This window comes from Myotis brandtii, unplaced genomic scaffold, assembly GCF_000412655.1.
Source record: "Myotis brandtii unplaced genomic scaffold, ASM41265v1 scaffold389, whole genome shotgun sequence".
NCBI lineage: Eukaryota > Metazoa > Chordata > Mammalia > Chiroptera > Vespertilionidae > Myotis > Myotis brandtii.
Window position 1 is genome coordinate 415,272 of NW_005364914.1, and position 13,849 is coordinate 429,120.

Here is a 13,849-nt window from a genome sequence, read left to right on the forward strand (position 1 = left end):
CCTCCAGCCCCTGTAGCCCCCCTCCCTCCAGCACCACCCACCGCTGCTCACCTCCCACCAAAGTCGCTGCAGAGACCCCTCCCCTTCCCTGCGCGCCCCCAAATCCAAACGCGTTTTCAGCTTTCGAACCTAATGGCTGCTCGCAAACAATGCTGTCCCCCTTCCGTGGCTGAACCACCCCCTCTCCCCAATTTATCTTGTAAAATAACTTCGTTGTGCAAGGGTCACCTCTGTAAGTCAAGCCCGGTGGAGGGCCGCAGTATAGCCTGGTGACCGCCCCCCGAGCGTGGGCGAAGGAGGGAGCTGTTCTCCCACCTTCACCTCCACCACACACACCCTCCCGATTTACTGACGCCAAGTGACCGCTCTCCAGTCGATAGGACAGGGGTCGGCAGAAAGGCAGGCACGTGTGGACGGCTGCTGGGTAAGCAGTTGGCTGTGGGTTGCTAGGCAAAAATAAACATCAGACACACCTCTCATTTCCTTACAACTCGGAGCCCTTCCCCAGCGCGGCCACCAGGAGAGGGACACACCTTCCTCTAAGCTCTCTGCAGCCAGGGAGCGACACCTTTCGTTCCTCTCATCCCCAGAGACAAGTCTCTCTCCCCTTTCCTGCCAAGACACGTGGAAAATCCCCCTGCCTTTTTAACTTGCTATCTACAGCCTCTCTTCCCTCGCAGACTGAAAAACTGTTTGCCCAACTCACACCGTGCCCTGTCGTGTGTGAGGTATATGCCTTTGTCCAAAGGTCACAGGTTTTGTCACTTCAGCCTTTGAGGGGGCTGGGGCGGGGAAGAGCAGGCAATTCCTGATGACTGGGTTAAAAGCTATGCTGTGCATTTCCTCCCTGAGACATGCCAGGTTTCTGAAGTTCTCCTGGGGACCTGGATCTTTTATGCTCTTTGCCTTGGGCATCTGCCAGCCAGCCCCTGGATGGACCAAGTTTGCAGGCCTGAACTAGTGCAGATTAAAATCAGAAGAAGGCCACCTCCTGCGGAGTTCCATCATCCCTATTGTTTGCAAATTGTCATAGCAACCTCCCAGAGCGATCACCCTCAGCTTTGTACAGATGTCAAAAAATGGAGTATATCAAAGGTAAAGTGTGACCCCTCTCAGAGTCTCCAGGACTCCTACAAGGTATTAAAGATAGGGGGCATTGGCAGAGGGAACAGGTGCAAAAATCTTCTTGGGGATCTCCTAATAAAGTAGAACCACACTGAAATAATCAATCTAATAATATGCCTTAATGATGACCTGATTCAACCCCAGAAAGAAATAATCGCCTTTGCTTATCTTCATGGACTATCACGTTCAAATTCACTTGGGGAAACATTTAATGTTCAGAATTAACTAATGGAAAGATGCTACTTAATAACAGAGAGTAAGTTAGAACCCACTTCCTTACTCCTACTGTGATTCCACTATGCTTTCTAATATACCACCTTGGATTTGTAAGAGCCTCACATCACTTTTCCTGTTTTCTCGTTCAAAACAGTTACTGTCATACCATTTTCCTTTAAAAAAAATTTTTTTTATTGATTTCAGAGAGAAAGGGAGAGGGAGAGAGATAGAAACATCAATGATGAGAAAGAATCATTGACTGGCTGCCTCCTCTACACCCCCAACTGGGATGGAGCCTGCAACTAGGGCACGTGCCCTGAATCTAACCATGAACTCCTGGTTCATAGGTCAATGTTCAACCATTGAGCAACACCCAGGCTAGGCCCATTTTCTTTTTCTTTTTTTTTTTTTACCACTGATGTTCAAAGGAAAAATATTGAAGCAATAATTTAATTTTAATATAACCTGATGCCCCTTCTCACTTAAATTATTCTTTCAATACTTCAATAGAAGCTAAGTATGCTAGTGCTTTTTCCATGAATTTGAAAAATTCTATAAGAAATTCTATAAGTTTGTGAATTATATTACTCTGTACATTAAACATTGTTGGGTTTGATCAAGCAATTGAATCAATACCCCTCCCCCAGGAACTGGCTTTTCATGTCATTTCACTATGGACATTCCCTTTGCTGAGACCACATTTCACTTGTGGTGACCACATTCCATTATCTCCCCTCATGGTATGCATAAAGAAGTCTCTGCCCAGAAAAAAAGTCCGACAAAAGTCCTTTAAAAGCTGCTGACTCCCATCACTGGGGCCTGGAGCCATCCAGGCTCAGCCACCAGGTGGGCGGATGATGGAGTAAATTCATAATCCTTCATCATTCTGGCCTCGTGCGTTCCTCCTTCGGTGACCTAACAAACATGAGGACGAGGAGCACTGGGACACACATTTATGAATTTTTTTCTAGTATATTTGTTTTAAGACATGATAAGTACAATTTCCATTTTATATTTATATTTTTGTTTCTGACCCTAAAGAAAATTCGCAACTAGTCTAACTTTTGACTATTTTAATTATAAATGGTACACCTCTCAAGATTAAGTTCTTAGTGACTAAATATTAGTATTTACAATTATTTGGATTTCTCTCATTCTGAGAAATATTGATGACCTCAACCAAAATTAATGTCAAATAAAAAGATGTACAAATGTACTCCCTGAGCTTCCAAGGAGAATGAGCTGGGTAAATTCAAAGAATTATTACCCTCAAACTTTATTATTCTAATGCATTATTATTCATTTATACTGTACATTCACCTCTTTATAAAACCCTCCCACAAATATTATTATGGGTAATCTTTTCAACACATAACCAGACCAGAATTATATCGATGTTAAATAGTAGCCTCTTCAGGTGCCTCATTCAGTTAGTAAGCATCTGCTCTTCAGTTCTTCCTATTGTAAAAACTCCATCTGTGCCCTAACTGGTTTGGCTCAGTGGATAGAGCGTCGGCCTGCAGACTGAAGGGTCCCAGGTTCGATTCCCGTCAAGGGCATGTACCTTGGTTGCAGGCACATCTCCAGTGTGAGGTGTGCAAGAGGCAGCTGATTGATGTTTCTAACTCTCTATCCCTCTCCCTTCCTCTCTGTAAAATATCAATAAAATATATTTTAAAAATATTTAAAAAAAAGAAAACAAAACTCCATCTGTTCTGAAAATCCAGATTCAGATAACAAGTAGGTAGGTAGGCAGGATGTGGTAGAACTGAAGATAAAGAAACTTCAGGGAACTCAGAAGGGAGCCTTGTGGAAGGAAGTTGATTTTTCACTGGGAAAAGTACTGATCACAGAAAAATCAGAAGTGAACACGAAAGTTGCTGGTTTCAAAATACGTTCAGTGATTTCATTTCTTTATCCCAGAAACATTTACAAAGAATTTATTATATTCTAGGCCTAGGGGAGATGATGAATCATCAGATGTAGTGGGTTAGGTTTCAGTCTGGCAATCCATTAGGACTTCATTCTTCAATTAAGCAATAAACAGTAAGCACCTCACATATTTTTGAAATTATTAGTACTGGGGCTACACAGTTAAATGAGTAATTCCTGGTTCTGGTCATTGTTATTAAGAAGTTCACAATCCAGTAAAGAAGACAAGATATTTCATGACGTGATGGGGCAGAAATCAAGGCATATAAAAGGCACAATGGTGGCACACAGGAGGGAGTGATGAGCTCTACTTAAGTGGTGCCTGACATCAAAGGTACTGTGGTTTTAAAAATGCCTGAGTATTTGCCAGTCAGATGAGCCAGCCTAGGACCTTCTAGGCAGAATAAGTTGAGCAGAGGCACCAAGGTATAAGAAAGCACAGTGTATTCAGGAAATATAAGAAATTCAGAATCCAGGAAACTTGAAGTGCGTGGGGGGAGAGGGGAAGAGAGGTGTGGTACTTCCATCTTTACAAGGTCAGGCTTACAGATGATGGGTTAAGAATTATCCGAAACTTTACCAGCTATGGAAATGTAAAAATAAGGTACAAGGTCTTTTTAAAGCAACTAGAAAAATTACTAAGGGATTGACTCATTTTGGGTAACAGACTCGCGGGTAAGCTGTGCCTAACTTTCATTAGAAGAACACTTGTTGCTGATGGCACCTTCCATGTGTCCATCACCAAGGTCCAGAATCACTGAGAGAAGAACATGAACCTGAAATTCATGAATATAACCTCCTCAGGTGTAGGGGGCATGGATGCCATAACCAAATGGCCAATAGGTATTGTATTTGCCTCTGTGGCTACTGCTGGTGTGGAAATCAGAAAAGATTTTATACCATTAGAAAGTAGGTGATCTGAAGTTTCTGGACATGTTGGTCATGTTTTGGTCAGGGTACTTTCAGAGCCCATTTCCTTAGTCCAAGTTGAGAGAGAATGAATTTGTCCCCTAAGTTAAGCTAGATATCTGGAAAGATTAGGGGTGTTGTCAAGTGTTTCTTGGGGACAGTTCATCTGCTTTTTCCACATGCATCCTAAGGACAAAGTTAATGTTAAAAATAAGTAAGCAAAAAAAAAAAAAGAGAGAGAGAGAGAAAGTTATATCCTGGAGGTGGGGAGTGCTGTGACAAAGAGCCCAGTGGGACCGCTACTCAAATTCTACCTTTGATTTACCAGGACAAATGTGAACAGAGTGGTGCCCAATGTGTCAGGAGCTTCAAAGGAATGGAGTGGCATGACTAGATAGGGTCCCCAGCAACTGACCCCCAGACCAGTACCCCCATGAAGCAATTGCCAATGGAGTCAGGCTCCAGGAAACAGGCCCATGAGAGTGCACTGGGAGCAACTAGCTAGGAACAGGCGATTCCAGGGCACCTGAAATCACGCTGGGCCCTGCACCTGGTGAGGAGTGAACAAGGAAAAGTGGTAACAGAAACGTTGAGGGCAACTCTCTGCTAGGGAGTTTGCTGTAAGAAAAACGGTGCTGCAATTCTGCACACTGGGGAAGAGTATGGGGAGAGGGGACATGACAGGTTTCAGGATTTTTGATGCCACTCTAATCAAAAGTAATGCCATCTAGTAGCTAGGAAGGGATAAGTTGGAAGGAGAGCCTTGAGCATTATGAGGCTGCACTAGGTACTACTGCTGATTTGCCTTAGCACAGACACAATAAAAACTTACTGCATGGGACTGAATTTATTTTAGCCAAAAATGGGCTCAGGGCAAACATCCACATCAAACTGTCAGGACTGCCCATAACCAATGAAGAGGAACTCAACTTCACTTTATCATACATTACATATTAATCATATAGGATACATCTATATTACATATAAATTATATGTTACATATCTATATTATGTATACTTTTTTATTTCTATACCAATATCTATATATATAAAAGGCTAATGTGCAAAGTGTCCCCTCGGGAGTTCGACCCGGGAGACTGAAAGTTCAATTGCTCTCTATGATGTGTGCTGACCATCAGGGGGTGGCACGGAACAAAGGAAGGCCCCAGCAGTCAGCCAGCAGCCTGGGAAGGGAGGCCCAGGCCAGCAGTTGGAAGGCCCCGATCGGCTCTGATCACCTGCCAGGCCTAGGGACCCTACCCATGCACGAATTTCATGCACCAGGCCTCTAGTAGATATGTAACCAATTATCAAGTTCCTGCTATGTGTCAGACACTGATCTAGATATTTGGAACAAAGCAGATGAAGTCCTTGCTCCTAGGATGTTGTATTCTAGTGCAAGGAGAATAACAAATATCACATGTGGTGATAAGTAATATATGGAAAGTGAAGTGATGTAAGAGGATAGAGAGAGATGGGAGATGGTGCTGTTTTACTTAGGGTCATTGGTGAAGGGCTCCCTAATGAGGCAACATTTTAGCAGACTTGAAAGAAGTGAAAAGCATGTGGAAATAATCCAGGCAGAGGGCCCGGCAGATGCAAAGGTCCTGAAGTGAAAACATATTTGGAGCAAGAAAAACAGGTGGTTGGAGCTGTACGTGGGCAAGAGGGAACAGTATGGAGAGGAGATCAGAGAGATAGCGAAGATCCAGGCCATGTTAAGGAATTTGAGTTCTACTCAGTTTGAGTTGGAAAAACCTCGCTTAGGTGCTTGAAAACATACCAAACCAAGAGTGGGAGGCTACAACTGACTTTTTTTTTTTTTAACAATCTCTAATGTATATGTGTAAGGTCTTTGTTTTGTTTGTTTTTTCATTTAATTTATTTTTATTTACTAGGGAGCATTTTTTTATTTTTATGCAGTGGTTCTCAATTTGTGGGTCGTGACCCCTGAAAATACATCCTGCATATCAGATATTTACATTACAATTCATAACAGCAGCAAAATTACAGTTATGAAGTAGCAACAAAAATAATTTTATGGTTGGGGGTCACCACAACATGAGGAACTGTATTAAAGGGTCGCGGCATTAGGAAGGTTGAGAACCACTGGAAAGCTTTACATATGTGTATATGTGTTTTTATACATTTTCCAATTCACATTGTACTAAGCACCATGGAAGGTAAGAAGCAAACACAAGCTGTGGTCTCTATTCTCAAGGAGCTTTCAGTCTAGCTTGGGAGGGAGAAACGGTGCTGCAAAACAGCAGAGGGAACATGATAACCACACAGTCAAGAGCATGTGCTATTTCCCGTTGTCTCTCAGATCCACTCTTCCCCACCCTGCCCTGTGCCACTGAAGGCTTTACAGATGGCATCAGTGGGCTCCCTTTCCCACTAGCTTCTAGTTGGATTTAGCCAATGAAATGTCCTGGCAAGAGACCCAAGGGCTCAAAGACAATGAGGTCAAGCTTTTTACATCTCTGGCTCCTCCTATGCCAACTTGCCACAGATTGGCCATGGCCCTTGACCGAAGACAGCTCCCTGCAGAGAGCCCTTTCCTGCAGCTATAGCTACTCTCTTGGAGTTCTGGACACCACTCAGTCCCCTTGTTTCTTCAAGCCTCGATGTGGTGAGCATTTCCTACTGTTGCTAGCTCTATGGTGTTCATTTTCCCCTGCTGATTTCCCTTCACCTGTGTACATAGTCCTTTAGTTAAACTCTGACTATGCCATGCTTTTGCTGCCATATCCTGACTGATGCAGAAGACCATATAAGCCCTATATGGTGTAGGTTATGGAACCTAAATGCCAAAGAACTCTAGAGGGCGAGGAGAACCTGTGTTTGTTGGAAGAGTCAGAGTGGGATTCCTGGAGAAGGTAGAATTTGATCTGAACCTCAAAAAAATGGGCAGAATCCTTTTAATGCAAAGAAAAGGCACTCCAGGCTGAGGGAGCAATCTGCATGAAGGCAGAGAAGTGGGAATAAGCACTGCAGAAGCGGCAGCAACCCGCAGACCAGAGATGGGAACCAAGGAGGTCTAGAAAACAGGTGGTGGGGAGGGGAGTGGGGCGCATGTAGGTCATGCACTGCACTGGAAGCCAGAGAAGCGTTTCCACTTGGGTGGATGGAAACAGTGACCAGTGGAGATTTCTGAGCAGTGAGTTGACCTGAGGAAAGTGCGAAGCAAAGAACGTAGATCGATTTAGCTGCAGAATGTTAGAGAGAGTGGAGTGGGAGGGACTAGAGAGGGAAAAGACCCGTTTGGAGATGGTTTCCAAAAGCAGCTGAGGGCGGTACCATAGGGAGGCAGGGGCACCTACCTTTTCTCTTGATGCTCTCTCCAGAGCCCAAGAGCCTTTGAAGTGAGGAGAGGCCAGAAGTAATGGGAGGGCCAGATGTTTTCCTTGCTACCTTTGGGTTTCAGAAATATTCACAATTCTTAAAGCTGCTTATCTAGGCATTTTGCAATAAAGCTCATTAAAATAATCAGCTAAAATGAGACATCATTAAAAGATAACAGGTCAGGAAAACTTGGAATCCAAAAAGATTTCCCCATCAGGTATTTTCCCAGTGGTCTGTGGACATGATTTATCAGTCACTCAGGGAGAAAGAATAGATATTATAAATGAATAAATAGTGGGGCCTAGTTTTACTAACTAATGTTTCATCTACGGAGAGGACTGAAGCACGGGCTTCTGACTGCTGTTGTGTACAGAATGTTTAAATTTAAACTAAGGGGTACGGGATATTAAATGAAAATGCAAAAATCTGAAGACCCGTCCTTTATTATCTTGCTTTTAAAGAGATGTTATAAAGAAAGGGACACTCAGACACAGCAACAGGATCGGGAACGATCCCTGCCCGAGTTCCCTAGGCAGCCCTGAGCGCTGAGGTCCCATGCAACTCAGAGGTATGAGCCAGTCCTGCATCTTTGGGGCCTCTGGCTCCAGGCCTCCATAGGCCAAGTCCAGGGATGCAACTTTTGGTCTCCCACACATACAGGTCTGATATGAGGAAAGTTCAGGAGAGTCTGGTATAGTATAGCCCTGTTCATCAGGGAAACCCAAAGGTGCTAAACTGACCCTGGTTCTGAGGGCTTCCGAGACCATAGGTTAGATGGGAAGAATGCAGCAGGGGTCCAAGGTTAAGGGACTCCCCCAAAGAGTAATGAAGGCCTTGTAACACCTTAGCTGCCTGAGTAGCCTCAAAATAATAGCTACTTCTTATATAAGGCACTTACCTATGTAGGTAGTAGTCTGGGAACTTCACCCATGTAAACTAGTGTAATTTTCACAATCATCTGGGGACTATTATTAGTTTAGAGATGAAGAAACGGAAGCATGAAGAGGTTAGCTAACTTGCACAAGATCACACACTTAAGACAAGACAAGGCAAGTTCTCTGGCTCTAGAGTCTGAGCAGTTGCTGATCTCAACCCTAGGTAAGAGATTTGACCAGGTCACCACCATGACCACCTCAGTTTCATTATTGCCATCAATAATATTTCATGCCACAAAATGAACTTTTCGGAGAAGCCCCTCATATTTATAAGGTCATTCGGCTCTCTGCCTATCCTCGGTAGCCTAATACCCAGGACAAACTTACTTCATAAATGAGAATCATGAGAGGAAAAGAGCTAAATGGCATCATGCCGAGAGCCACAGGCAAGGGTAGAGTGTGCATTAGGCTCAGAATCCAGGTTTTTCAACTGCTGACAAATCCTGCCCCCCCCCCCAAAAAGCCCCAAATTATTATAAAATTTCCTCCATTTCAGAGATGAAGAAATAGGTATTCCTGAAAGCACATGCCACTTAATGAGCAAGTTTTGACATGTTGGGACTTTGGGAATAGCTCTTCCTGTGGCTTCCTGAAGGTTGATTTGAGTCTGGTCATTACTCAAGGCCGGAATTAAAGAATTAACTTATCCATATTCACAAAAAGTGCAAACATAAAGCAATTCTTTCTCCTCTATGCCTTGAACCCTGAGGACTAAGAGGTGGCTGCCTGGGCTCAAATTATTTTTTAAAAAAGGAAAAGAAAAAGAAAAAAGAGCCTAGCTATTTCTGCACTGGGGCCTCTTACACAAACTGCCCTTTGCTAGGCTGCCTGCACTGTCTGCCATCTGAGCCAGCCCTTACAAAGGTTTCCTCTGAGGCTTTCCCATTCAATCAGAGCTGCACAGCTCTGACCAATCAGAGCGCTTCCGTTCTGACCAATCAGGGACCAAAGATGCGACTTCTTTCTACCAGCTCCCCTCTGGCTCAGAGAGCGCACATTTTACCTAAAACTGAAGACTACGTTTCCCCAGCTGGAGCTCAAACACAAAAGACATTTCCAAAGACTGGCACAGAACAGATGTGCAGAGCAGAGCCGACCATAATGGAGCAGAACTGCCTGGCTGAAGGGGGCGGGGCCTGGCCCCTGTGCAGCCCCACAGCCCTGCTGTTTTCACAGCCATGCTGTATTTCTGTCAAACTGTTGGCACTAAACAGGGGATTCCTATTGGTGTTTGAATTGGCGGCAAGACCACTCTTTGACAATCCTACTGTAGTAAGTCAGCCCCTTTCCCTCTAGCAAATGGAAAAGAGGAGGAACCTGTGGAGTAGAAGTAGGTCCTGTCAACCAACATGGCCAGCCCATGGCGGTATCCTGGCCAGCCCATGGCCGTATCCTGACCACCCTAGATCCTTGAAGAACTTCTTTCCATTAAATCTTACATGTATGCATATCTGCACTCTTAGATTAAAGTCTGGGTTGACAATGAGCTGGCTCAGTTAGATAGTATAAACAATCCATAGATAATCTAAGCCTAAAACCCTAGTTGTCTTCAGTTGGGTTGGCAAAGGCAAGAGAAATCACTTTTGGTGATTGAATAATTTGGGCAACTGTTGTTAAATAGTCTTAAATAATTTTTTTAAAGTTCTATTCCAAATATTTTTGATTGAAGAAAAGCCATTTCGCATATCATTATACACAAGACATTGTGCTTGTGAGCTATCTCTCATAAGATGACATTGGTCAGGCCCTGTTCACACAGCAGTGTTCTCTAATAAAGGTTTTGAAATACAAAACCTCTAAAGGCCTGTACGCAAGCACTTCCATTTAGCTCATGTGCAGGTGAGTGTCCTTGATTGGTATCTCCAACTGGCACAAATAATAAAAATTAGCCAAGAATAATGAACTACCAGGCAGACAGATAATAACGGATATAAAGAAAAGATTAAGAGGGAATTTGTGAAGTGGCTAGTGAAAAGAGCATTGCTTTTGGAGAAAGAAAATATAGTCTTATGACCTGGAAGAAACAAAAATAAAGTAGCTAGCAGGCAAGAGAGAGCAATGCTTTATTCCCCCCCCATCACCATTTATCTACTCTATGCCCTCTTCCACCTCCTTCCCCCACCCCCCCCACACACAATCACCATACTCTTTTCCATGCCCATGAGTTCTCTCTCTCTCTCTCTCTCTCTCTCTCTCTCTCTCAAGCAACACTTTAAAAGAACATCAAGTAAGAAATAAATCATAGTGGAGGTAAGAATGAAGAGCAAGAAAATGGGTGCAGAGAGGGAGCAAGAATAAGGGAGGAGGAGGCAGGAGAAACAAGATGGGCATTTTTGTAAGGAAGGAAGGGACATGATGAAATGCATCAGGTGCAGTGAAGCATAGAATAAAGGTGAAAAACAAAACAAAACAGAGAAGTAGGACTAGAACGCTAGAATGGAATGATTTTCTTATGATACACATGGTTATGCCTGGGGCTTACCTTATCTAAGGGTTCTTTCTGCTTCTTTGTCTGCCGGAGCTATTTGTGTTCTCCCGCTCACTGGGGTTGTTCCATTCCAGCCAGTTTTCCCTTCTCCCTCCTCTCATACCAATGTTCTGTTATCCTTTCCTCTTTGCCTAATCCATGGTGAGTGAGGAACCTGCCAGACATGTCATCCAATACATACTTTAGAGAAAGGAATTCTGTGATTGTTTTATCCTTGACATATGTGTCAAGCTCTGTCCTACGTGTTTTTCCTGAACCATCTCCTTGAGTCTTCATACAACCCAATGAGGCAGGTATGTTATCATCCTGATTTTAGAGACAAGGAAACGGAGCGTCCAGATAGTTAAGTGAGTTGTTGGTTATGGGCAGTGACAAGGAAATCTGATGTCAAAGCTCACTCTTACCCACAGATTGTGTGTTGCTGTGGGCAGTTCCATTTGACCTGGTAGTGCCACCTTCAGCTTCTGTGGTGGCATTTCTGCACTCATTGGCTGAGCAGTGGAAAGGAAGAGGAATCCCTTCCATAAAAGTCCTGCCATGAGCAGGCTCAACCTGAACCAAATCCAAGGTTGATTCTTCTTTTGCTCTATGTCTGTTTCCATGGTGCTGTTTCCTGGCTGGGCTCTCGTTTTGCCTTGCTTTATGTGTCTATCTTTGCTGAACAGAATTAGTTCCTGTAACTAATTAAGACAACATCTGGAGGAGGAGGAGGAGGAGGAGACCCAGGGGATTTATGTAAAGAAATGCTCTATAAAGCATGTGAACTGGTATAGAAATACACACTTCTGGTGTGCTTCACTCAAATACCATCATATTTGTAAATGGGAATGTTGGCTGATAATCTAACTCAGTAGAGAAAATTTGTCCAACACCAAGAAATTACTGTGTATTTCAGATCTTTGAAACAAATAAAAAAGTATGTACAAGATGGTATTTAGTGATTTTTTTCTTTCTTGAGTTATGAAAGCTCAACAGAATCTTTTGATGAAAACACCCCTTTATCTAAAGCTGTTGTGGATTGAGAACACAGATCCCATTAGCTGACTAACTATTCAATATCTAATAAAATAATATGATGACCCTCTAAAAAGAAATATTTTCTAACTGGATAAGGCAGGGGTGGGCAAACTTTTTGACTCAAGGGCCACAATGGGTTCTTAAACTGGACCGGAGGGCAGGAACAAAAGCATGGATGGAGTGTTTGTGTGAACTAATATAAATTCAAAGTAAACATCATTATGTAAAAGGGTACAGTCTTTTTTTTTGTTTAGTTTTATTCATTTCAAACGGGCCGGATCCAGCCCGCGGGCTGTAGTTTGCCCACGGCTGGGATAAGGCAATGAAAAAGAGAAAGACATCTTTCTCCCACTTTTTTTTTTTTAATAAAAGGAGTTTCATGTTGAGCAAATTGGTACAAAAGGGTGTCTATAGTGACTGTTTATGAAGAGTAAGTCAGGGAAACACTAGTATCCTAAAACCCTATCCTACAAGGTGGTTTTACAAAGTGCCAAAGAAATCACTGAGCAGACACAGGGCTGGCTGGCACCTGCACCAGAATCCACAGCAGAGTGAGAACTTCCTTATTTGTGAGAGGGGCTGAATGTTCACCAGCAGCTTCCAACCTCACACTTACCCCTTCCAGTCCTATGTCAGCAAATCTTCCCAAATTTTGCAAAGTAAGGCCTGCTGAATTTATGGGTAAGTGGCCAAGAAACATTCGTCAGCTTTCCTTGAGCCAAGCTCTTCCAACATTGCTTTTTCCTCCATAGCTTTCTACACATCTTTTCCCTAGCCATTAAACATTTTTTCTGAAAGGATTTGAAATTATCTATAAAATGGAGGTGTGGGTAAAGTTGACTAAAATGCTACTTCCTGTCCATAAGATCTAAATCTTTTCCTATTTTCATCTCAAGTAATAGGTGATTTTTTTTTTAATTCCCTAAAACAACCCAAGGACATTTTGACTTGTCACCCTTGAGACCATATGAAAAGTCACTTCATGACTTCACCTGTAACTCTTGCTGCCCTGGGAACTGGAGGTAGCACTAGGCAGAGCTAAGTGACACTCTCACACCTCCAGGTCATCCCCTTTCCAGACTTCTGAAGCTTCTGCCATTACTTTACGGTCTTTTTCTCTCAGTTCCCTGCCCTCTCTCACCTTCGGTGTTAGCTAATGATAAGAGTCTTCAGATATTGCTCTACTATGGGAATGTCTGTTCTCTCGAGTATTTTAGAAAACAAAATAATGAAGACCTTCCCCATCTCCCCCAGATCTATATGAGTAGAAATGAAGCCATCACAGGGCAAGAGTCTCTTGGAAAAGTTGCTTAAAGTCAGAACTCTTCCCAGACCCCTCTCAAATCATAGCAGCTGGGTTAGGCTATTCCAGCTTAACAGATCCTAACAAACTAAGCTTAAGCATTTCACCAAATCGATTCAATCGTCCAATATTCTTGCTTTTCAATGAGATTTCTTTATAGAATGATGGAGAAAATGACTTATGGAAAAGACTATGAAGACTAGCTTTAATCATAATGAAAATCTTTCCTTCCACTTGTTCGTTCTCATCAGAACTAATCCTTTCCCATCAGCCTTATATTTTCTGAAGCTGAACATCCTTTAAAAAAATTCCAGGAGAATTTTGCAAAGTGTCAATCTATTTTGGAAGGAGCAGAGCATGTGACTGCCTTATTCTACATCACAGTTAGTTTAACGTAGACTTAACTTTAATTTGAGATTTATGAAAAACAGTAACCAAAGTCAATAACTTTTAGTTTTTTGTAATCCTGCAAAGCTAAGGATTTTTTTTTTTATCATATTACTGTTTTGCTTTCACTCTTTTATATTTGCACTAGAGGCCTGGTGCACAAAAATTTGTGCACTCGGGGGGCTGGGGGGG